This window comes from Pelodiscus sinensis, chromosome 19 (assembly GCF_049634645.1).
Source record: "Pelodiscus sinensis isolate JC-2024 chromosome 19, ASM4963464v1, whole genome shotgun sequence".
Taxonomy (NCBI): domain Eukaryota; kingdom Metazoa; phylum Chordata; order Testudines; family Trionychidae; genus Pelodiscus; species Pelodiscus sinensis.
The window spans coordinates 30,531,818-30,557,375 of NC_134729.1; positions in this window are offsets into that span (position 1 = coordinate 30,531,818).

Here is a 25,558-nt window from a genome sequence, read left to right on the forward strand (position 1 = left end):
ACTTTGAAGCCTGCTACCCATTCCTTTCCTTTGGTGTCCTCTAGTCCTTCTTTATGGGAACTAATGAACTTTTCTGTATGCACCCTCTCCACCCCACTCCTGCTTTTAGAGACCTCTATCCTGTCCCCCCTCCGTCTCCTATTTTCTAAGCTGAAAAGTCCCAGTCTCTTTAGCCTCTCTTCATATGGGACCTGTTCCCAACCCCTGATCATTTTAGTTGCCCTCCCCTCTCTCTTCCCCTCTCCCACCTCCTTTTCCCAGTCTCCCCCAGTTTTGTTCAATAAAGACAGATTCCATTTTGGAAGACACGTTATCTTTATTTTGTACATCAAGAAGAGGGGCTAGGGAAGGGTAAGTGGAAGGAGGTGAGGGAGGAATGGGGCACGAGCCCCCGATGGGAGGACTGGGCTGGCTCTGCGGGCTTCTGGGGATGGAAGCTCTCCTGCAGCCCCCCAATTGCCCCCTCTCCCCAGATGGCAGCCTGCGGCAAGTGCAGCCGGGCTGATGGCCGAGTGGTGTGATGTGCCCAGTGTGGGTAGTCCGGGCAATCCAAGCCAGGACTGCTTTGCAAGCGGGGCACCCCTGAGAACTGTCTGTCCGGGGTGGGGGTCGGGACCCTTTAAGCACAGCCCTCGGCTAGCCTGAGAAAGCATCTCCATGCTCTAAGTCCTCCTCTGATGCCCTGCCGGCACTGCTTCCGGCCATCCTTAACCCCGCTTCAGGGTCCACTTAATGTGGACATGCTAGTTCAAATTAGCAAAACGCTAATTCGAACTAGTTTTTTAGTCTGGATCCGTTAGTTCGAATTAGCTTAGTTCGAATTAACTAATTCGAACTAAGTTAGTTCAAATTAACGTTGTAGTGTAGACGTACCCTGGGGAAGTATGGCCTAATAGCCGGCATCAACAGAAGTGGGTACAGGCCCCATGGACTGGGGATTGAGGAGGTGGTAGAGTGATCTGGGCCTCCCTACTCCACCGGGTCCCAGCTCAGGGCCCTAACAGTAGAGGTGTGGCCCACCATTAGCTTGGCAGGGAATCCTTCCGTAATACGCCAAGCTCCTTGGGATCAAATCTCCCATCCTGGGCTACTTCTTACTCACCTCCGCTGGACTCCTTCCAGGGCCCATCAGTGTCTCTGGCATCTCACTGGCTGGTCTTCTGGTCCAGTCCCACTGGCAGTTCACTTCCAGGAACCCTGGCAGCATTGAGCTTCTCTCCAGGCCTTTATACCTGGCTGCAGTCCGAGCATGCCCAGTAGCGCTGCGGGGATAGGACTTGTTCAGCCAAGTGAGCCTGATTAACCCCTGCTTTCCCAGTGTGGGGCTGGTACACCCCATCACACCACCTGATTTTGTGAAGTCAAAGGTCCATGTCCCTATTGTGCACAAAAATTCAATGTAATTCAACATAGCATGTCCCCATTGGGGAGATTGCCATCAACCAGGAGAGCGATGCACTGTGGGTGCACCACTTTGCATTCTGGGTTATGCTCCCAATGCACGCTAGGACCAAAACTGTGCAGTGGGTGGTTCTGGGCTCATGTTGCCAGCTTCCCATAATGCACTCCTCTACTCCCTTCCCCCTTGCTAGAGTCTTTTCTACAAGTAGGAATAAGAGATCCTCCAGAATAGGGCTTTATTCCGGAGGATCGTGCCAATTTGGACGCTTTTCTCCAGCTTATCTCCAAGCCGGAAAAAAGCGGCGGCCATGAAAATGCAAATGCCGCGGGGGATATTTAAATCCCCCGCGCATTTGCCTCTTCCCAAGTGCTACATTTGCATCCCTATTCCGTAATAGGGGCCAATGTAGACGTAGCCCATGAGTACTGTTGCTTCAGCCGCCCTTAAAGTAATTGGAATGAGCTTGGTAGTGCGGACTAATTTTTTAGAAAATGAACCTTATGTGGCTAAATTTGAGTTAAACTCCTAGTTTAGACCAGGCCTCAGTAAGGTGCTCAATGCCCAGCAGATGTTTCTACATATTGGGCTAATGGGATTCCTGTAGTTTCCCCCTGTCTGGAGTAAATACCACTTTGTTGGAGATTCAGAAGCTCATATTGAATATGATAAACAAAAGGCTGGCTAGACCTGAGTGCCAGGATATGAAAAGATTTCCAGAGCGGCAAAGGACTAATGGCCTTAAGCATTAGTTCACTGAGCCACACTAATTAAGGGCACTTCCAGGGATTATCAATTCCTGTTCAATTCACAGAAATAATATTAGGTTGTTTCTTCAGCTCTGTGGTTTTTAAAGCAGACACAGAAATGGAGGATTGTTTTACAGAATAATTTTAAATGATATTCACCCAGTCTCTCTTGTCTCTATTATCTATATTGACATGAGAATGCAAGGAATAGTCTGCAGTTTCTAGAGAAAGTACAATGGAAGGAATAGTCCATTTTATTTCATTATATCTAGCCAGAGGTTCCCTTAAAATATTCTCAGACTGTATATGAGATGTTGAGAGATGGGACAATGTGAAGCTTCTAAAGTCCATTCACAAAGGAGAGGAATCTTTTTTTCTAATATCTACTGCATGTGACTGATAAAACTGCACTGACATGGCTTATTTATGAAAAATAATTGTCTTCAGAAACTACCTCCAATGGAAATGGGCACTATTTATTTTATATTTTCACCATGCCTTTGAAGTTTTACACAGTGCAGTAATATTAAGTTACAGCCAGTTTCCTATCATTGCCCAAAATAGTTCTAATTGAACTATAGTATTTGCTAATCTGTTCACATCTATGACTTCCATCCTTTAACTTGTATAGAGGCTAATCCCTTCACTGTTTCCACATCCACTATTCTGTCATTTCTTTTCGCGGGGCCATATAATGCTTGTGCAAAAAAGTAAGCTCTAATTCCCGAAGTCTTCCCATTCACATACACCTTTGTCATTGAGTATGTCTATATAGCAAAGTTATTTTGAAATAACAGCCCTTATTTCGAAATAACTTTCCTAGCATCTACACAGCCAAACTGCTATTTCGAAATAAATTCGAAATAGTGGAGCTCTTATTTCGAATTTGGTAAACCTCATTCTACGAGGAATAACGCCAAATTCGAAATAGCTATTTCGAAATTAGTGCTATGTAGACACTTATTTTGAAATAGGGGGCCTCCAGCCTTCCCAGGGTGCCCTGGTGGCCACTCCAGCATCAACCAAGAACACTCCTCTCCTTCCCCGTAGTCCTTAAAGGGGTTGACTCTGGCCACAGTGCCTGTGCCAGCTCCAAGCCTGCCAGCCCAGAGCCAGTAGTCACTGCCCCTGACCCAATGGCCCCAAAACATGAGCCAGCAAGCCACTGGCAGCCAGCCCTCCACCGCTCCCCAGGAGCCTGCCAAGGGGCCAGGACACAGACCGGTAGTTACAATACATGGAGAAGCACTTGGGGGGCAGTGCTGTATGCAAACATACAACACGGGGAGGGGGGAGAGTGTGTCCAAGCCACAGTACTGAGGTGTCACCTGGCCTCAGGTGGAGGGAATGGGGGTGCGGGGACGGTGGCCGGGCTGCCTGACTGACCTATCCTTTTCTCTGTTCCCTGCATCGGGACCGAGCAGGAGCGGGGGACCCTGCGGCAGCGGCAGCACCTCCCACCACCCAAGCCCCAAGCCGGGACCAACTGCTTCGGCGGCACGTCCAGGCCATTGCGCGCATTGAGGCGGCCATCACCCGGCGGGTGGAGGCGGACCTTGAGTGGTGCCAGCAGGCCTGGGGCCACTTCCAGGCCCAATGTGAGCGAGTGGCAGATGCCATCACTGCCCTCACCGCTCACATTGGGCATGCCGTGCACTATGGCATGGCAGTGCCCCATTCACCTGCCATCCCTTCCTTCCAAATGCCCGTCCCCCCCGCTCCCGCCATGCCCCCTGCTCCTGCTGCCCCTCCTGCTCCCACCATGCCCCCTGCTCCTGCTGCCCCTCCTGCTCCCACCATGCCCCCTGCTCCTGCTGCCCCTCCTGCTCCCACCATGCCCCCTGCTCCTGCTGCCCCTCCTGATCCCACCATGCCCCCTGCTCCTGCTCCCCCCCCTGATCCCACCATGCCCCCTGCTCCTGCTGCCCCTCATGCTCCCGCCATGCCCCCTGCTCCTGCTGCCCCTCCTGCTCCCACCATGCCCCCTGCTCCTGCTGCCCCTCCTGCTCCCACCATGCCCCCTGCTCCTGCTGCCCCTCCTGATCCCGCCATCCCCTCTGTTCCTGCGGCCCCTCCTGCTTCCCCTCCTGCCCACCTCCCTGTGTTGCCTGCCCCAATGCAGCCGGACCCACACGTGCTGGCCCCCTATTCAAAGTAGGAATAAGAGATCCTCTGGAAAAGGGCTTTTTTCCGGAGGATCGGGCCGGATCGGGGCCAGTGTAGACGCTCTTTTCCGGCTTTTCTAAAAGCCGGAAAAAAGCGGCGGACATTTTTATTTAAATGCCGCGGGGGATATTTAAATCCCCCGTGGATTTCCCGATTACGATCTGAAAAATTAGCATGCCCCTTCCGGAAAAGGGGCCAATGTAGACGAGCCCCAGGATTTTTTCAGGATTCCGGAGATATCCCAGAAAAACTCTTCTGCATCCAGGGATGCGTTTGTTCTTCCACTTCTTTTAGTGGAAGAGCAAACATGATCTTTCGGTCACCCCTATATTCCTCTTTCCACGAGGAATAAGGGGGCTTCCGAAAGAAGAGGGTTTTCTGACATTTGGTCCAGTCTAGACAGGCCAAATGTTGGAAAAACTTCTTCCTACAGAAGAATTGGGGAAAAAAATCAGCAGTATAAGGGTTGGGAATAGCAAGTGATGGAGGAGGAGACTAGAGAGGGCTTCAAGGAAGGGGTGGGGCTTCAAGGAAGGGGCAGGACGGTAGATCTTGGCTTGTTCTGTCATTTAAAAAGTGATCTTGGGTGTAAAAAGGTTGGAGACCACTGATTTAAGACAACCTATAAGTTAAGAATGTCAAGAATGTCATGTGAAAGTGGAGCCCAAAATACCAGTGCTCAAGAGTTCCATTTTTGAGTGTTTAGTGATAACTCATTATTTGGCCAATCATTACCTAATAATCAAATATACTTGCTGTGGTGTTTTATAGATAAGATCCTTGAGGATTCAATTGCTTTTTCTCTTGTGGAGAGATACATTGTTATTAGACGATGTATACGGTCACTATGTCATTTAGATCTCTTCTGAGCCAACTTAAATGTATCTGCACTTTGTGCAATAGCCACACATTCCTTCTATGCCACACAAACACCATCACACTAATCATACATTAGTGCCTGGATCGCACATTAGCACCCGTGATTCCTGAAATGTAATTAGGAGCAGAATTCCAGTTTTTTTCTTTTTTTTTTTAAACTGATCTCTGTGCAGTGCAAGTGGTGGCTGAATATAGCCCATAGGCTTGACCAATAAATAGTTTTTATACATGAGCAGTTCTTATAGAACTCCCTTTAAACTCCTAACTGTTACCAGATGTGGGCTTCAGGCGGCTGCTGGAATTCCAACACCTGTTGCATCAGACTGAATAGATTCATGTTGGCAGGCACTGAAAATTCCATTTCAATAACTAAATAGTTCAAAATGATATCTAAAGACTTCTTTTTTCAGACCTTGCTGATCATAGCCCATGCACAAAATGGCACATCATTTCATAATTAGAAGACAACTTGTACTCTTTAGAGCAGGAGTGGGAATCTTTTTTGGGTTGGGGGCCACTGACTCACAAAAAATGCAGTCAGGGGCTGCATACAAGTGATAAATTAAAAAAAACCCACTTCTCACCACCATGAGCTCTCCAATGCTGGGGGGATCCTTGAGCCTCAGGGACCGGATCCTGGCAAGCTGGGGGCTGCATCTGGCCCCTGGGCCTTAGGTTCCCCACCCCTGCTTTAGAGGTTGTAATCTGACATTTCATTTAGCCAGTAAATATCAAATGGAAATTTCTGTAAGATAGAAATATGCTCAGTGCTAAAGTGTTACGTTACACTGGATTTACTGTAGCTACAGTTTACAACATAGTGTATCACTGCATGCATTACTTACACGAGTGGATTGTGCAGCTCCTCTAAGGTTCAGCACCAGAGTTCTTATACAAGTAAAAATTCCCAATGATTTCAGGACTGTGGAATTGGACTCCTGCAGCACCTCACTGCAAAATTCCCTAAACATCAGAAAACAGAAGATTGCCAGTGTTGGGTCAGACAAATGGTCCATCTCCTTCCTAATGGTTTCTACTAGGCTGTGAGCTTTTTTTGAACTGCTGCTGCACATTGAACAGATGTTTTCAGAGAACTATCCATGATGACTCCAAGATCTTTCTTGAGTGGTAACAGCTAATTTGGACCTTATTATTTTGAATGTGTAGTTGGGATTACGTTTTCCAATGGACATTACATTGTTGCTAGGTCATCCAGTTTTTGAGAGATCTTTTTGCAACTCTTTGCAATCTGCTTTCAACCTAGTTATCTTGAGTACTGTCTGTAAACTTTGACACATCACAGTTTACCCCTTTTTCCTGATCATTTATGAATATGTTGAACAGCAATGGTCCCAGTAAAGTCCCTTTGAGAAATTGCTATTTACTTCTCTCCATTTTGAAAACTGGTTGTTCATTCCTATTTATTCCCACCCTTTTTCCCCTATCTTTTAACCAGTTAAAAGTTTGGCCATCCTGTTCTATGGTCATACATTTATTACATGGTAGAAGTCAAAAGAGGAGGACATGTGTTATAAGATGTACTCTGAGGCCTTTTCTGGATTTCATGCAAACAACACAGTTTGGCAACTCTCATGCTGATGGTTTATTATGTGAAGATTTGTGAACAATGAGGTAAACAAGAGGGGAGCATGTGTGCCCAAAAGGCACGGTCCACAAGCAAAATGGATTCACCTTACATGGAAAAGTTGTTTATAAGGTGAAAGCTTACATGGGACATTGTCCTACATGCGAGCTATTGCTAGAATAATTTCTGATTATTTTTTTCCCCATGAGCAATTCCTGTAGACGTCACATTCAGCCCTGTGAGTGATACTGACATTCTTACTACTGTACATTGAATATTCCCTTAGTCTGTGACTAGTCACATGAAAGCCAAATACTTAGCATAATAGTGATGGGAATTAGCCATTAACACTTTCTATGATTGACTGTAGTGCAGTATACCACACTCTTTTTTTAGTTAATGTAAAATAGAATTCAGTTTTGAGGCTCTAAAGTTCAGTAGAAGAGTTTTAATTATGAGTGACCTCTATTTTTCACAATAAAATATTTTGAAAATCTACTTAAGTTGATATCTCTGGCAATCAGCTATTGGAATTCCCTCTAAGACCTCTGAAAAATAACTTCCATGTAAGAAGTTACTCACCCTGTGCAGTAACGATGGTTCTTCATGATGTGTGTTCTGTGGGTGCTCCACTCAGGTCTCAGTGAGTCCTCGTGCTGCTGATCGGGGGGGGGGTTGGTGAGCAGTGCCCTCACGCTGCACCTGTGAAATCCATGCCTCACTCTCCTGCCGTTCGTTGAGTGTGCACATGGTGCAAACCCCCACTGTTCCTTTTCTACCTGACATCCCTTAAAGGACTCTGAGCAGAGAGGAGAAAGGGGGTATGTCTACACTACCCCACTAGTTCGAACTAGGAGGGTAATGTAGGCATACCGCACTTGCAAATGAAGCCCGGGATTTGAATTTCCCGGGCTTCATTTGCATAAGCGGGGAGCCGCCATTTTTAAAACCCCGCTGGTTCGAACCCCGTGCAGCACGGCTACACGGGGCTCGAACTAGGCTTCCTATTCCGAACTACCAGTACACCTCGTGTAAGGAATTGGTAATGGTCTTGACCTACAGTGAATCTGAGAAATCTCCTATGAGCAGGATGGATGGTCACATGAAAATACGTATCTTGAAGGTTGAGGGCTGAGAACCTTTGTCCCGTGCAGGTATGATAGTTGCAAGGGTCACCATTCTGAATTTTGTGTTGCGGATGAACTTATTGAGTTTCCCAAGATCCGAGATTGGCCTTCAGACCCCTGTTTTCTTGGCTGTTAGGAAATAATTGGAATAGAACCCTCTTCCCTGATAGTCCGTGGGAACCAGTTCTATTGCCTCTAGGCTGAGGAGCTTTTGCACTTCTGCTTCTAGTAGGGGCTCATGAGATGGGTCCCTGAAGAGGGACAGGGTAGGGGGTTGGGTAGGGGGTATGGATGTGAAGGGGATTGTGTAGCCCAATGTGATAATTTCCAGGACCCACTTATCTGTAGTGATGTGGGTTCTCTTGGTAGAAGATCTCAGGAGGTGATGGAAGGTGACATTTGGATGCACTGGAGCTGTGGGGTGGTCGCTCAGACCCCTGACCAAGACTTCAAATTTGCTGTTTATATGAAGTCAACTGAGCATTAGAGGACTGGTTCTGCTGAGTCCTCCTTCTGTTGGAGCATTGCTTGGGCCTGTTCTCATATGGCCTCTGCTGCTGCCTGTAGCAGCTATAATCCCTTGGCCTTTGGTAGGGGGTGTATCTGCGTCACTTGTTCGATGGGCTGTACATCCCCAGAGTGTGGAGTGTGGTATGAGAGTCCTTCATTGAGTGTAGGACTTCATCTGTCTTTGTAGCAAACAGCTGGTTTCTATCAAAGGGGAGGTCCTTTACTTTAGATTGTAAATTCTTTGGGGACCCTGATGATTGTAGCCCTATGTACTACAGCTGAGTCAGGAACATCCACTGCAGCCTGTAGGGCAGTTTTTGCTATGGATAGGCCCTCCTTGATAATGGATGGTTGCCTCTTATTCTCAGGAAGGTCATGTACCAGTTCCTGCAATCTAGTGTAGTTGGCATGATCGTAGTTAGCCAGGAGTGCTGTATAATTCGATAGCCTAAATTGGAGGTTGGTGGAAGCGTATACTTTGCAGCCAAAGTTATCTAGCCGCTTATGTTCCTTGTCTTGTGGTGTATACTTAAATTGTGGGTGTTTGGACTTGTGATTAACCGAGTCTATGACTAGTGAGTTTGGCTGGGGGTGTGTGAAGAGAAAGTCCATGCCTGTTGCTAGGACAAAATATTTTCTATCTGCCCTGAGATTTGTTGTGGGGAGAGAGACTGGAGTTTGCCAATGCAGCTCTGATGGGTAAGGCTATCTTAGAGGATGCCAATGGGTTGTAGTATCGGAAGTAATTTACATTGTTTGTCTTGAACCTCTTGGAGTGTAATGTTCTGTGATTGAGCCACCCGTTTAAATACTTTTTCAAATTGTTTTAGGTCATCTACTGGTGGAGAGGGTGATACCTGAAAAGCTGCCTTGTCTGGCCTGGTGGATCTGGGATCATGTGAGGAACACTCCGTATCTGAGTGAGGTAAGTTGTTATTCTCATTAGAGTCAGTTTGTGTTATCACTGAGGGTGGGTGAGATGGCGAGGAATGCGCAGATGTAGTGGTCTACATTTCGTGGTCTTTTCTGGCCCTGGCTGTCATATTTTGACAATGTGGGCACTTATGTGCTGCATGAGCCTTTCCACAACATTTAACACAAGAGGCATGTCCGTCCAAAATAGGCATTGAATCACGGCATGATTCACATATCTTTTAAGAGAGCCCTATGAAAGGAAAAGCTGCAGCAATTATGGGGGTTTTTTCCTTCAGGTAAACATTGAAACCATCATTAACTGACTAAACTATGAAGTATAACTAAGCTAACTATGCTATTCATTTTGTTTTCCTGTCAGAAAAGAAGAGCACTGCTCTGAATCCATCTTCAGGTGAGAACAGTAGAAAAGGAACTGAGCGGGCTCACACCACATGCACTCAACAAACCGTGGGAGTGCAAGGCACGGAGTGCACAGGAGCAGTGCGAGGGGCATTGCTTACCAAAAACCTCCGATCAGTGGTGCGAGGATGCACTGAGACCTGAGTGGAGCACCTACAGGGACACGACTCAATGAAGAACTATACTCTTCTCAAAATGGAGCCAACCCCTTCCAGAAGGCCATGGGTCTTGCTATTAGGTCTTGTTTGAAAAATGGGAGCTCTGACATTGTAAGGACTTTGGGAAAAAAGACAGGGGTTTTGGAAGTTAAGATAGAAGGAGAAACGTGAGCATCCCAAATGTTGTAGGTCACTTATTGAAAAGACTCAAATAGTCTGATTTATTCAGAGGCTCCATCGTCTCAGCTGAAGTGGAGTATCACCATGCTTGCCATAAATGGTGAATAAACAAAGTCTTACTGAAACTGATATCCATTTCTTTCCATTATGTCTAAATGAAAAAACGATATTGGTTTTCAGAAGCTTACAAAAAAGTGGAAACTTGGACAAATGACTAGGAAAGAATATGAATACAGGCAGTCCCCGGGTTACATAGATCAGACTTACATCGGCTCCCTACTTACAAACGGGGTGAGGCAACCCCGCACTAGCTGCTTCCCCCCAGCAGACCAGGGAGACGCGAAGCTAGCGCCCCCCCCAGCAGACCAGGGAGACGCGAAGCTAGCGCCCCCCCCCCAGCAGACCAGGGAGATGCGGAGCGGCTTTTCTCAGCAGACACCTCAGCTTGAGAATAAAGGACTGAGGGAAGTGAGGTGTGGGAGAATAAAACTGAGCTCTGGAGAAATGTTTGGCTAGAGTTTCCCCTACAATATGTACCAGTTCCGACTTACATACAAATTCAACTTAAGAACAAACCTACAGTCCCTATCTTGTACGTAACCCGGGGACTGCCTGTATATTGATTGAGCATGCAAGGATGTAATCAGGAAGGCCAAAGCACAATTGAAATTGCAGCTAGCAAAAGATGTGAAAGGTAATAAGAAAGGTTTCTACAGGCATTTTAGCAATAAGAAGATGGTTAGGGAAGGTGTGAGACCCTTACAGAATGGGGGAGGTAACATAGGGACAGACAATGTGGAAAATGCTGAAGTACTCAATCTTTTTCTGCCTCTGTCTTCACAGAGAAGGTCAGCTCCCAGACTGCTGCACTGGACAGCACAGTATGGGGAGGAAGTGGGCAGCCATTAGTTGAGAAACAACAAGTTAAGAACCATCCATGGGATCAGATCTATTGCATCCATGGGGATTCTGAGGAAATTGGCTGATGTGATTTCAGAGCCATCTTTGAAAACTTGTGGCAATCTGGGGAGGTCTCAGATGAATGGAAAAATCATGGAGGGGATCCTCAAGGAACACATTTTGAAGCAGTTGGAAGAGAGGAAAGTGATCAGGAATCATCAACATAGATTCATCAAGGGCAAGTCATGCTTGACCAACCTGATTGTCTTCGATGATAAGGTAACTGGCTCTGTGAATATGGGGAAGGTAATGGACGCAATATACCTTGACTTTAGAAAAGCTTTTGATATGGTCTTGAACCGTATTCTTGCCAGCAAATTAAAGTATGGATTGGATAAATGGATTGTAAAGTGGGTAGAAAGTGGGCTAGATCATGGAGTTCAATGGACAGTGATCAATGTCTGGTTGAAGGTCAGTATCAAGTGGAGTTCCTCAAGGATTGGTTCTGGGACCAGTTTTGTTCAACGTCCTTATTAATGACCTGGATGAGGGGATGGATTGCACCCTCAGCAAATTCACAGATGACACTAAGCTAGGGACAGGGTACAGAGTGACCCAGTGATTCTAGACAAATTGGAGGATTGGGCCAAAAGAAATCTGATGAGGTTCAACACGGACAAGTGCACTTGCGACGGAAGAATCCCAAGCATTGTTCCAGGTTGGGGACCGATTAGCTAAGCAGCAGTTCATCGAAAAAGGACCTGGGGATTACCGTGGATGAGAAGCTGGATATAAGTCAACAGTGTGCCCTTGTAGCCAAGAAGGCTAACAGCATATGGGGTGCATTAGTAGGAGCTTTGCTAGCAGATTTAGGGAAGTGATTATTCCCCTTTATTCAGCACTGGTGAGGCCACATCTGGAGTATTGTGTCCAATTCTGGGGCCACATTACTAAAAGGTTGTGGAAGCACTGGAGAGAGTTGTCCAGCGGAGGGCAACAAAAATGATTAGGGGTCTGGAGTACAAGACTTATGAGGAAAGGCTGAAGGATTTGGCCTTATTTAGTCTACAGAAGAGAAAAGTGAAGGGGGATTTGATTGTAGCCTTCAAAGGCTACCTGAGGGGGGTTCCAAAGAAGATGGAGAGAGGCTGTTCTCAGTAGTGACAGATGGCAGAATGAGAAGCAATGGTCTCAAGTTTCAGTGGGAGAGATCTAGACTGGATATTAGGAAAAACTATTTCCCTAGGAGGTTTGATGAAGCACTGGGATGGGTTACCTAGGGAGGAGGTGGAATTTCCATCCCTAGAGGTTTTGAAGTCCCAGCTTGACAAAGCCCTGGGCTGGGATGATTTAGTTGAGGTTGGTCTAGTTTTAGCTGGGGGTTGGGCTCAATGACCTCCTGAGGTCTCTTCCAACTCTATGATTCTATTGCAACCCCCTTTTTCCTCCTTGGGTTACTCAGGAGCAGGCAATGCTCACATATGTGCCTGACATTTTTAATAGTAAAGGAGATCCTGAATATTCCAGTGGTGATGTTGGATAGTTGGATTCCGTATCCAATCCTTTGCTGCAGACTCTTGCTTCTAAAGGACTGTAAAATGGTGGTGCCTTCATCTGACTGGCCCCTGTACACACTTAGGGTGCGTCTAGACTACTTTCCTCTTTCGAAAGAGGAATGTAAATGAAGGAAATCAAAAATGCAAATGAAGCACAGATTTATAAATCTAGTGCTTCATTTGCAGAATCGCGTCCGATCACTTTTTCAAAAAAGGTTATTTCAAAAAGAAAGCAGTCTAGATGCAGTTCTTTTGAAAAAAAAAACCCCTTTTTCAAAAGAACCCTGTAAACTTCATTTTTTCAGGAATAAGGGTTCTGCGTTCAAAAGATTTAATAAGACTTAGTAAGACTTCCTCAAAGTATTCTGGCAAGTTCAAATTTAGCGTTATGCCTCATAAAAGCAGGAGTACAGAAATAGACTTAAGAGCTGCTAAACATTGACGGAATGGGCTTGGTAGGGTGCACTCATTTTTTAGAAAAACTGACTTTATACTAAATTTGACCTAAATTCCAAACTTAGGCCAGGCCCCAGTCTTAACTTTGCTCCTTTTCTCCTGCCAACTCCATTTCCCAGGGATCAGCACTTTTTTATGAAGATTCCTGTGATAATCCTCTCTTCCAGTACAATTTACTCCATGTTTTGTGGTCAGTTCTTAGCAACTGGCCAAACTCTCTGCTCAGTTACAGATTTCACTTAGCCTCTGTGCCTCAGTTCCCAGTCTATTCAATGGAGCTAACAACACTTTCCTACTTCACAGAATTGCTCTGAGAGTAAATTCATTATAGATTGTGTGATGCTGGGATACATTGGTAATTGGGGAGATCTAATTACTTAAGACTTTATTGTTTATCTTTGTCTGTATATTTTTAGTTAGAAGATCCTCATGCCAGGGTCCTGTTCACTTATACATGTCCAGGTCTTTCAAATAGCAGTACATTCTAAGCATTTGCTTGGTACTAAGCCCTGAGAGTAGACAAGCTAAGGTTTGCATTTTTGCTTTATTTTATGTAAAAAAGATGAACTACGTATTTAGGACTAGAATGTATCTTTGATCCTGTGGCTACGTCTAGACTGCAGGCTTTTTGCGCAAGAAGCTTTTGTCAGATCTTCCACAAAAACTTCTTGCACAAGAGCACATACACACACACAAAAGCACATTGAAAAAAGCGATGTGCTTTTGCAAAAGAGCGTGCCCAGACTAATTGAACACTTTCTCACATGAAAGGCCACCCAGAACCACTTCAGCCAGGGCTTTAGCTCACCAGTTGCTTCCGAGGGCTGGAGCCGGAGCCTTGCAGAGACACGTGCTTAAAGGGACCTTTCTGGACAGACGTTTCTCTGCTTCTGCTGCCTGCTTGTGGACCTCTTTGAGGGACAGCAAAACTTCAGCAGTGTCTGCTGTGGTTGCCCTGTGCTTTATGGGGATGCCACAGCTTTTTCCTCTGTGTGCCATGGAGCAGCTACCTCTGGGCAGGCAATGGCACTCCCATGACGTCATCATCGGGCGCCCCTGGCAGCGGCACCCTAGACAGCGTCCGAGTCCACCTATAGCCATGGGCCGCTCCTGCTTACAGTGGGATCTCTGACATGCCCAGAGGACCGTGCTGCTCACTTTCCCCACACACGCACCACGGACAGGCAAGCAAGGGAAGTGAGATCCCCTCATGGGTGGCAGAGGAGCCAGGAGCAGCCTGGCCCTCCCTGGGGTCTGCACACACAGCTGCAGCTTGCTGTGCTTTCTGTGGGAGTGAGTGCTGCCTCGCATGTGCAGGCATGTCTGTGTGTTGTGTGCGACACTTCTTGGTCTGTGTGGGGTGGTGGCAGCACCCTTGTGTCTAGTCTGCTTCCAGCCGGGTGCGCTCCCCCAGAAGCAGGACTTGTGTGGCCTCCCCTGAGCCTGGCAGCTAGATCCCGGGCATCTTCAAGGGCTGCCTGCTGTGTCCGCATGCTGTACCTTCCTGCTTCACGTGGTCGCAAGTGCACAGACTGCAGCACAATGTGCAGCCCGAGCAGCCCGAGTGACACTCGCTCCCTGTGCACCCGCCTCCTCGGCCGTCTGTGTGACAACTCACCTGAAGATCCCTCCCAAGCATCTGAGAAAGCCTGGGAAACGTCCTGGCTGGCGGTGACCAGCTGGAGGGAAAGGATCATGGTCGCTGTCTCCTGCTCCTCCTCCTCTGGCTGGGGCTGGCTCTGGCCCTCCTGATCATCCTGTGGGGTGACCTCTGGCCAGACTATGATGGGGGTCTCAACCCCAGAGTCCACAAGGATGGGTGGGGGAAGAAGTTTCCCCAGACCCCAGGATGTGGTGGAGCTCGGCATAGTAGGGGCAGGTGTGGGGTCCTGCCCCTGAGTGTGCGCTGTTCTCGGTGGCCCTCACATACTCCAGATGGAGCTCCTTCACCTTGCTCCAGACCTGCTCCATGGTTCAGGCAGGGTGTTCTCGCTCCACTAGGGATGCAGGCATCTGAGAGTAGATCTCAGTGTTCCACCTTTTGGCCTGGGGCTCTTGCAGGGTGTGGTGAGGCGGTTAACCACCACCCATCACCTCTCCCATCCTTCTACCTGGGGCGAGGTGATTAACGGCCACACCTTGCCTCTTCCATCCTTGCTGATAAGCCCGTAAGAACAGCCACGCTGCGCCAGCCCCACCTTCCCCTAGTTCAGTGTCCTGTCTTCGCCCAGGGGCCAGCGCCACACGCTTCAGAAAGAATGAACAGCACAGGGACTCCTCAAGTGAGCAACCCACCATGGGCCGCTCCTTGCTTCTGGGAGGCCGAAGTTTAGGGAGACACACAGCAAGGGGTTGCAGCCCTGGCCCTCTCACCTAGGAGCTATTGATGCACCTCTCTTCCCACAGGGCAGCATGGCCTACCAGCCACAGATACTAGCCATAGGGTGTAGATCCCTACATGGGGTTGAGGAGGATGGGGTAAAAGGACCCATGCCCACTCTCCACTGCGTCCCAGCTATGGGCCCTGTCAACAGTGCAGTGTTCCACCAGTGGAGAATCCCACCAAAACACACCGAGCATCTGGGGTACAACTCCCCGCCCTGGGCTACTTCCTACCCATCTCTCCAGTGTAGTCTGCCATACCTCTTCTGTTGCAGTTTCTGGCTGACTGGCCCCTATGCCTCGGTCTGTCTGCAGCTCCTGGGCACCTCCTTCCTCATCAGCAGCTAGTTCAGACTGAGCTGCTTCACAAGTCTTTATACTTGGTCTCCAGCTGAAGCAAGCCCAGCAGGGCTGTGGGGTTGGGGCCTCCCCTGTTAGGGGCACAGGGTTAATCCTTGAATCCCCAGTGCTAGGTTGGCACACCCCTTCACAGATAGGCATACTCAAATAATTATATTGGCAAGATCATGTGTCAAACAGGGCTTACAGGGAAATGGCTGCTTCATATCTGGGTTTTGGATCAGAAGGACCCTTTCAGATACATAAAAGAATAGAGCCCATATCAGATATTTACCAAAAGAGAGGGAATTCTGAACTGAAATCACTGGGATGACCTAGTAAATAATGGGCATTTACTGAATTTCCCCTTTTCCTAATTGCTAGTCACTAATTCCTCAAAGTGAATGTACGAGGTGTGAAAATATTCCAAATGAAAAAAAAAGTGTTAGTGGGGATTAATTTATTCTGGATGGCTACGTCTAGACTGGCATGATTTTTCCGGAAATGCTTTTAACAGAAAAGTTTTCCGTTAAAAGCATTTTTGGAAAAGAGCGTCTAGATTGGCAGGATGCTTTTCCACAAAAGCACTTTTTGCGGAAAAGTGTCCATGGCCAATCTAGACGCGCTTTTCCGCAAAAAAGCCCTGATAGCCATTTTCACGATCGGGGCTTTTTTGCATAAAACAAATCTCTGCTGTCTACACTGGCCCTTTCGTGCAAAAGTTTTTTGGAAAAAGACTTTTGCCCGAACGGGAGCAGCATAGTATTTCCTCAAAAACACCGAGGCTACGTCTAGACTGGCCCCTTCTTCGGAAGAGGCATGCTAATTTCTAACTTTGGAATAGGGAAATCCTCCTTGAAAGGAGGAATAAGAGATCCTCCGGAAAAGGGCTTTATTCCGGAGGATCGCGCCAGTCTGGACGCTCTTTTCCGGCTTTTCCCCAAGCCGGAAAAAAGCGGCAGCCATGTTTATTTAAATCCCGCGGGGGATATTTAAATCCCCCGCAGATTTCCCTATTCCAAAGTTAGAAATTAGCATGCCTCTTCCGAAGAAGGGGCCAGTCTAGACGTAGCCTGACAATCTTACATAAGATCGTCAGTGCTTTTGCGGAAATTCAAGTGGCCAGTGTAGACAGCTGGCAAGTTAAGTGCAATGATCTAGAAGTCTGAACCCCTCCATTCCCCAAGAGGGGTAGTATAGGGCTTTTCCATATCCATTCAGACCATGTGTTGTGAACTACTGTGCTTTTGGCAGAAAAAAAGCTCAATAGGACCCCTGTCAGCACAACTTCTAAATTGACTAGAGATGTTGCTCTTGAGGTAGTTTTTCTGAGGGAGTGAAATATGATGCTTCTGCAATCCTTTCAAATACTGCAAGCCCGGGAAGCAAGAATCTCCTCTAGAAGAAAGAATGTCCAATTACTAGGAAATGCAAGGTTTTGTGTACATAAAATTAGCACTAGTGAAAGATGCTGGATTAATAACTCTGGAGAAGAAAGCCCTCTATGTATCCTCAGAACAGCAGGGGCAGCTTCAGAGAAACTTCCTCCCCACTGCCCTGTCAATATGATTCAACTGTTGCTTGGAACTATCACTAGCGATCAGAGAGCAGTTCAGCCTGCAAGACTTATTTAATTCCTTGCCCGCTGTACTGAAACTGCTACCAAGGTGGCAACGTGATCTTAACTGTGATGGTGACTGCTGCCTTCTCTGAAGCAGACTTAGACCACCAGTTCATTTAACTGAGGCCACTGGGAAGTCTGGCACTTAGGCACTACAGGTTGAACCTCTCTAGTCTGGCACCCCTAGGACCTGACCTGTGCTGAACCACAGGATTTGCCAGACCACCAGAGGTCAATAGTATCTAACAGCATTACTAACTTGTCCACTGCTTACTGGGTAATCATTACCCCTATGTCATTATCTCACAGACACTAACCTTCCCTCCTCACCCCCACTCTGTTCTAAAATTTCATTTGTCAGTTTAACGTGCGTTCATTTTTTTTTATTGTATCACTTTGGTATATATGGTTGTGCCAATTTTCTTCCACATATTGATCTGAGGAAGTGGGTCTGGCCCACAAAAGCTCATCATCTAATAAACCATCTTGTTAGTGTTTAAAGTGCTATATAGTTCTGTCTTTTGTTTCAGCTAGACCAGATTAACACGGCTGCATTTCTATCACTATTCTCTATGGGCTCTTAAAAGACAGTTAGGGGGTAAATTAGAGCTAAATAACAGCACAGAACACTGAAAGCCAGAACTGGTGGCTATAAACAAACTTTATGGGACCATGGGAAATTTGGCTATACCCATGGATAAGTGGACATCCAGCTAACTAAAATCACACCAGAACATGGATGTTGTTAGACTAGAGAAATTCAACCCGTATTGATCTTGACTGGATTTGAATTAATGACTTTCTGGCAAAGGGCGCTATGCTCTATTTCTCTTCCTGGGTGAACCACTGCCAATACTGAACTGTCTTATGTTTCTCTAAAGCAGGGGTCAGCAACCTTTTCAAACCAAAGAGCCAAACTACATCAAAATTCAGAACAAGTGGTCAACAAAGAGAAACCCATAGAAAGAGAATAAGAACGCCCATTTTTTGCATGACAGAAAATATACAACTTAATATGACTGATAATTGACATAATGATTAATAATAGTAATAATTAAAAGTACTCACAGAATTTATTTAATGGGACTTCTGCTGCTGCATCTTTTTGAACATTTCTTTGAAGTTTTGTCAATCTTATAGTGAGGGCTAGGGATGTGGGGTGCAGGAGTCTGGGCTGAGGTGTATTTTGTGGACACATGTCTGTGGTATTGGAGTGGTGCTGGAGTGTTATGGCAGGGATTGGACATATAGGGGTGCAGGAGCTTGGGGATGTAGGAGTATAAAGGGATCAGAGCAGGGTGTTCAGGTGTATGATGGGCTCAGGACTGAGGTGTGTGTAGGAGTGTTATGACACTGCAGCCAGATGGGGGCTCGGCCCCACTGGGGGCTTGTTAGCCAGATTTCATTTTTAAATAAAGTAAAATATTATGTCCATCACGTAAGGTTTCAACATTGTATTTTTTTATGGCAGGGGTGGGGTACCTTTTTTGGGTCGGGGCCACTGTCCTACAGAAAAATCAGTTGTGGACCCACCCCAAAAAAACCCTCCAACCTTCACTGACGTGGCCCCCAACTGAGACATCTCACTCTGGCCAGCGGGCAGGAGCAAGGTCTCAGGGCAGGAGCCGGGACGTGCCATTCCTTTAGGAAATCCAGCTGCTCCTCGTCCCCAAATCCAGATCCTCTGCCACCATTTTATATGCCCGCCCCCTCTCCCAGCACATGTACGCTCACTGTGCACCCCCAGCACAACTGGTACAGCTGCATGTGCTCTCTCTGGTGATCGTCAAGCAAGGGGAGGCTGCACAGCTCCCACGTCCCTCCTCCCCAGAGCACTGGGAAAGGTAGGGTAGCTAAGGAAGCACGCGCATGCTTCCCCACAAGCCAGATTTGGCACAGAGCCTCAAGGCTTCCCTGCCCCCTGCAGGAAGCTGGTGCTGACCCCAACTAGAAGCATGAGACTGGATCACCAGTGGGGGCTCTCTGTTGGGGGGAGGGGTGGGTGAACTTGAGCTGTGAGCCATATTTGGGTCCTAAGTGAGCCATAGGTTGCTGACCCCTGCTCTAAAGTCTACTCGCCTTTTTTTCCTCCATCTCTTTTGGAAATCTTCTCCACCCTTGACATGCCACAGTCTTCTAGTATGAGTGGGGGAGGGACAGTTCAGTGGTTTGAGCATTGGCCTGCTAAATCCAGGGCTGTGAGTTCAATCCTTGCAGAGATCATTTGGGGCAAAAATGTGTCAGGGATGGTATTTGGTCCTGCTGTGAAAGCAGGCAACTGGACTCAACAACCTTTCAAGGTCCCTTGCAGTTCTAGGAAATAGGCAATCTCCATTAACTTAATTTAACTCTTCCAGCCAAGACCAAATCCTTTTGCTCTGGCAAGTGATCTGAGTCCAGACTTTGGGGTTCTCCTGCTCTGACTTGTCTTCTTTCATACCCTATGTGGTCCTGTGCACTGAGCCATATCCCTGACCCATAAAATAGCACATGGCAGCATTCTCTTTCTGGCTCTCTTCCCTACAGGCATGGCAAGATCACCAGGTCAATGAAAAATGACACCTAAAGAAACCCTGGCAACTTCTCTGCATCTGCCTTCTTCAATTTATGAACAGGTTAGTCAACATTAGAAAAGAGATTATTAAAATTCTTATCAAACTGATATTACCCATTCTCAATCAATTGATTTAATCTGTCACTGAAAACTGGAAGAGAAAAAGCCTCTCTTCCTACCCATTTGGGTGCCATGTAAACTCCATGTACCTGTCTCCGTGAGTCTTCCCGTCTGTTAATATTTTGGAAACCAATTCTACACCACCTGTGCCATTCATTCATTTTCTCTGGAAACTGATGCATTTTGCTCGTGCTGCCTTGAAGTGATTTGTCCTGGAAGCCAACAGTCACAGCAGGCCTAGGGCCTACGTGTGGAGGGGGTGGCTCTCTGCCCCAGAAGGGGCGGAGCCTTGGGCAGACAGGGCAGGGCCAAGGGCAGTCAGTCCTTAGCACCGCCCAGTGCATGGCGCAGGGCCCCCTCCCCCAAGCTCTCTAAACCCTGGGGAGTGGCAGAGCAGTGCTTCAGTGGCAATTCAAAGGGGTCTGGGGTCCTGGCTGCCGCTGTTGCTGCAATAGCAGCAGCTGGGAGCCCTGAGTCCTTTGAAATACCAGGCCCCTGTGCAATTGCCCCCTTTGCACCCCGCCCCCTTTCCCCCACTGTCATCAGGCCTGCCTGGAATGCGTATTCTACGGAGATTGTCTCTAGCCAAATTGATTCAGACTTGACTAGGACTGTAGCACTCATTTGCTTCTGATGTTTACAAGGGACCAGGACATTCATTTTATGACCCTAGAATACCTCCAGTGTCTTGGATATGGATGCTCTGTCCTTTCCTCCCGTTCTCCAGAAGAGTTGGAGGAATAGCTACTGTTTATAACTTCTATTTAAAAAAATATTAGGAACATTCTATTAGTTTGTTTTTAGAGTGGACAGTGTGCTCTGATACTGTACATAAAAAACAGTCTCTGCCCCAAAGAGTTTACCTACTGACATTGAGTAAATACTGAAAAAAAAGGGCATTGACTAGTGATCAATAGCAAATACTACTAGGCTACGTCTAGACTGGCATGATTTTCCGGAAATGCTTTTAACGGAAAAGTTTTCCATTAAAAGCGTGTTCGGAACAGAGCGTCTCGATTGGCATGGACGCTTTTCCGCAAAAGCACTTTTTGTGGAAAAGCGTCCATGGCCAATCTAGACGCACTTTTCTGCAAAAAAGCCCCGATCGCCATTTTCACGTTCGGGGCTTTTTTGTGGAAAACAAATCTCAGTTTTGCGCAAAAGGGACTTTTGCCCGAATGGGAGCAGCATAGTATTTCCGCAAGAAGCACTGATTTCTTACAGTAGGAAGTTAGTGCTTTTGCAGAAATTCAAGCGGCCAGTGTAGACAGCTGGCAAGTTTTTCTGGAAAAGCGGCTGATTTTCGGGAAAAACTGGCCAGTCTAGACATAGCCCTAGAGATGGGTTAGGTAGGAAAGATACTAGGATCCAAGGATGGAAAGACATAGGATAGTCTAGAATCAAGAACTAAAGAGGCAGTTGTGGGAGAAGTATGGCACTCCCACTTTTACTGAGATATGAGTTCCCTGGCTTCTCCCTGCTTAGCTAAACAGTGCTCCCACACAGCTCCCTTTCCTACATGGCAGGTGCATCAGGAGCTCCCCCTCCTGTCTCAGCTACTTTAGCTACTGGCAGGGAACTAGGGATGGAAATGGATAGATTAGGTTTAGGGCCTACAGATGGAGAAAGATCAAATAGCATCAATCCTGGTACTGGTCTGAGAGTCTCTTTAAGCATTGTTATAGAGGAACAACCAGGTTAATGAGACCTATCCAAGTGCAGTGTCAGTTGCTAGGACTAGATAATGGAGAGAAAAGTCATTTGAGCTTTGACTTTGCCTTAGAATTGATGAGCTTCAGGTGGTCTGCAAGGATGGGAGTTTTGGCAGTTCTTTTGGTATAGGTGTGACACCTTGGCACATTGATGGGCAGTGGGATGGGATGTCAGCCAGTCATAAGGAATCAGGATTCTCCTAGTGACTCAAACACTCCCTTCCGTTGTGGACCAATATTGGGTGAGGAGAGATAACAGGCTGGAAAAGTTCCAGTGAGTGGGAGGTTAGAACCTAGGGGTGTGTATGTGAGGGTTCCAGGAAGATGGCTGATACAGGGTCCTTACTGGAGGTGTAACGGGCTGAATGGGGTGGGGCGTCAGTGCTGAGAGTTAACTGGGCGTTAGGGCTTAGCTAAGCTAAAATGATGGGGGAGGGAGGCTACTACAGCTGAAAGGTCAGTGCTGAGGTGAGGCAGGGTAACTGAGAGGTGAAGGATCTGGAGCCTGGGGGGATGGCTGAGGTGAGGCAGGGTAACTGAGAGGTGAAGGATCTGGAGCCTGGGGGGATGGCTGAGGTGAGGCAGGGTAACTGAGAGGTGAAGGATCTGGAGCCTGGGGGAATGGCTGAGGTGAGGCAGGGTAACTGAGAGGTGAAGGATCTAGAGCCTGGGGGGATGGCTGAGGTGAGACAGGGTAACTGAGAGGTGAAGGATCTGGAGCGTAGGGGGTGGCTGAGGTGAGGCAGGGTAACTGAGAGGTGAAGGATCTGGAGCGTAGGGGGTGGCTGAGGTGAGGCAGGGTAACTGAGAGGTGAAGGATCTGGAGTGTAGGGGTGGCTGAGGTGAGGCAGGGTAACTGAGAGGTGAAGGATCTGGAGCCTGGGGGATGGCTGAGGTGAGGCAGGGTAACTGAGAGGTGAAGGATCTGGAGCGTAGGGGGTGGCTGAGGTGAGGCAGGGTAACTGAGAGGTGAAGGATCTGGAGCGTAGGGGGTGGCTGAGGTAAGCAGGGTAACTGAGAGGTGAAGGATCTGGAGCCTGGGGGGAGGCAGGGTAACTGAGAGGTGAAGGATCTGGAGCCTGGGGGGAGGCAGGGTAACTGAGAGGTAAAGGATCTGGAGCGTAGGGGGTGGCTGAGGTGAGGCAGGGTAACTGAGAGGTGAAGGATCTGGAGCGTAGGGGGTGGCTGAGGTGAGGCAGGGTAACTGAGAGGTGAAGGATCTGGAGCGTAGGGGGTGGCTGAGGTGAGGCAGGGTAACTGAGAGGTGAAGGATCTGGAGCGTAGGGGATGGCTGAGGTGAGGCAGGGTAACTGAGAGGTGAAGGATCTGGAGCGTAGGGGGTGGCTGAGGTGAGGCAGGGTAACTGAGAGGTGAAGGATCTGGAGCCTGGGGGGATGGCTGAGGTGAGGCAGGGTAACTGAGAGGTGAAGGATCTGGAGCGTAGGGGGTGGCTGAGGTGAGGCAGGGTAACTGAGAGGTGAAGGATCTGGAGCCTGGGGGGATGGCTGAGGTGAGGCAGGGTAACTGAGAGGTGAAGGATCTGGAGCGTAGGGGGTGGCTGAGGTGAGGCAGGGTAACTGAGAGGTGAAGGATCTGGAGCCTGGGGGGATGGCTGAGGTGAGGCAGGGTAACTGAGAGGTGAAGGATCTGGAGCGTAGGGGGTGGCTGAGGTGAGGCAGGGTAACTGAGAGGTGAAGGATCTGGAGCCTGGGGGGTGGCTGAGGTGAGGCAGGGTAACTGAGAGGTGAAGGATCTGGAGCGTAGGGGGTGGCTGAGGTGAGGCAGGGTAACTGAGAGGTGAAGGATCTGGAGCCTGGGGGGATGGCTGAGGTGAGGCAGGGTAACTGAGAGGTGAAGGATCTGGAGCCTGGGGGGATGGCTGAGGTGAGGCAGGGTAACTGAGAGGTGAAGGATCTGGAGCCTGGGGGGATGGCTGAGGTGAGGCAGGGTAACTGAGAGGTGAAGGATCTGGAGCCTGGGGGGATGGCTGAGGTGAGGCAGGGTAACTGAGAGGTGAAGGATCTGGAGCCTGGGGGGATGGCTGAGGTGAGGCAGGGTAACTGAGAGGTGAAGGATCTGGAGCCTGGGGCGATGGCTGAGGTGAGGCAGGGTAACTGAGAGGTGAAGGATCTGGAGCCTGGGGCGATGGCTGAGGTGAGGCAGGGTAACTGAGAGGTGAAGGATCTGGAGCCTGGGGGGATGGCTGAGGTGAGGCAGGGTAACTGAGAGGTGAAGGATCTGGAGCGTAGGGGGTGGCTGAGGTGAGGCAGGGTAACTGAGAGGTGAAGGATCGGGAGCGTAGGGGGTGGCTGAGGTGAGGCAGGGTAACTGAGAGGTGAAGGATCTGGAGCCTGGGGGGATGGCTGAGGTGAGGCAGGGTAACTGAGAGGTGAAGGATCTGGAGCGTAGGGGGTGGCTGAGGTGAGGCAGGGTAACTGAGAGGTGAAGGATCTGGAGCCTGGGGGGATGGCTGAGGTGAGGCAGGGTAACTGAGAGGTGAAGGATCTGGAGCGTAGGGGGTGGCTGAGGTGAGGCAGGGTAACTGAGAGGTGAAGGATCTGGAGCCTGGGGGGATGGCTGAGGTGAGGCAGGGTAACTGAGAGGTGAAGGATCTGGAGCGTAGGGGGTGGCTGAGGTGAGGCAGGGTAACTGAGAGGTGAAGGATCTGGAGCCTGGGGGGTGGCTGAGGTGAGGCAGGGTAACTGAGAGGTGAAGGATCTGGAGCGTAGGGGGTGGCTGAGGTGAGGCAGGGTAACTGAGAGGTGAAGGATCTGGAGCGTAGGGGGTGGCTGAGGTGAGGCAGGGTAACTGAGAGGTGAAGGATCGGGAGCGTAGGGGGTGGCTGAGGTGAGGCAGGGTAACTGAGAGGTGAAGGATCTGGAGCCTGGGGGGATGGCTGAGGTGAGGCAGGGTAACTGAGAGGTGAAGGATCTGGAGCGTAGGGGATGGCTGAGGTGAGGCAGGGTAACTGAGAGGTGAAGGATCTGGAGCGTAGGGGGTGGCTGAGGTGAGGCAGGGTAACTGAGAGGTGAAGGATCTGGAGCGTAGGGGATGGCTGAGGTGAGGCAGGGTAACTGAGAGGTGAAGGATCTGGAGCCTGGGGGGATGGCTGAGGTGAGGCAGGGTAACTGAGAGGTGAAGGATCTGGAGCGTAGGGGGTGGCTGAGGTGAGGCAGGGTAACTGAGAGGTGAAGGATCTGGAGCCTGGGGGGATGGCTGAGGTGAGGCAGGGTAACTGAGAGGTGAAGGATCTGGAGCCTGGGGGGATGGCTGAGGTGAGGCAGGGTAACTGAGAGGTGAAGGATCTGGAGCGTAGGGGGTGGCTGAGGTGAGGCAGGGTAACTGAGAGGTGAAGGATCTGGAGCCTGGGGAGATGGCTGAGGTGAGGCAGGGTAACTGAGAGGTGAAGGATCTGGAGTCTGGGGGGATGGCTGAGGTGAGGCAGGGTAACTGAGAGTAGAAGGATCTGGAGCGTAGGGGGTGGCTGAGGTGAGGCAGGGTAACTGAGAGGTGAAGGATCTGGAGCCTGGGGGGATGGCTGAGGTGAGGCAGGGTAACTGAGAGGTGAAGGATCTGGAGCCTGGGGAGATGGCTGAGGTGAGGCAGGGTAACTGAGAGGTGAAGGATCTGGAGCCTGGGGGGATGGCTGAGGTGAGGCAGGGTAACTGAGAGGTGAAGGATCTGGAGCGTAGGGGGTGGCTGAGGTGAGGCAGGGTAACTGAGAGGTGAAGGATCTGGAGCCTGGGGGGATGGCTGAGGTGAGGCAGGGTAACTGAGAGGTGAAGGATCTGGAGCGTAGGGGGTGGCTGAGGTGAGGCAGGGTAACTGAG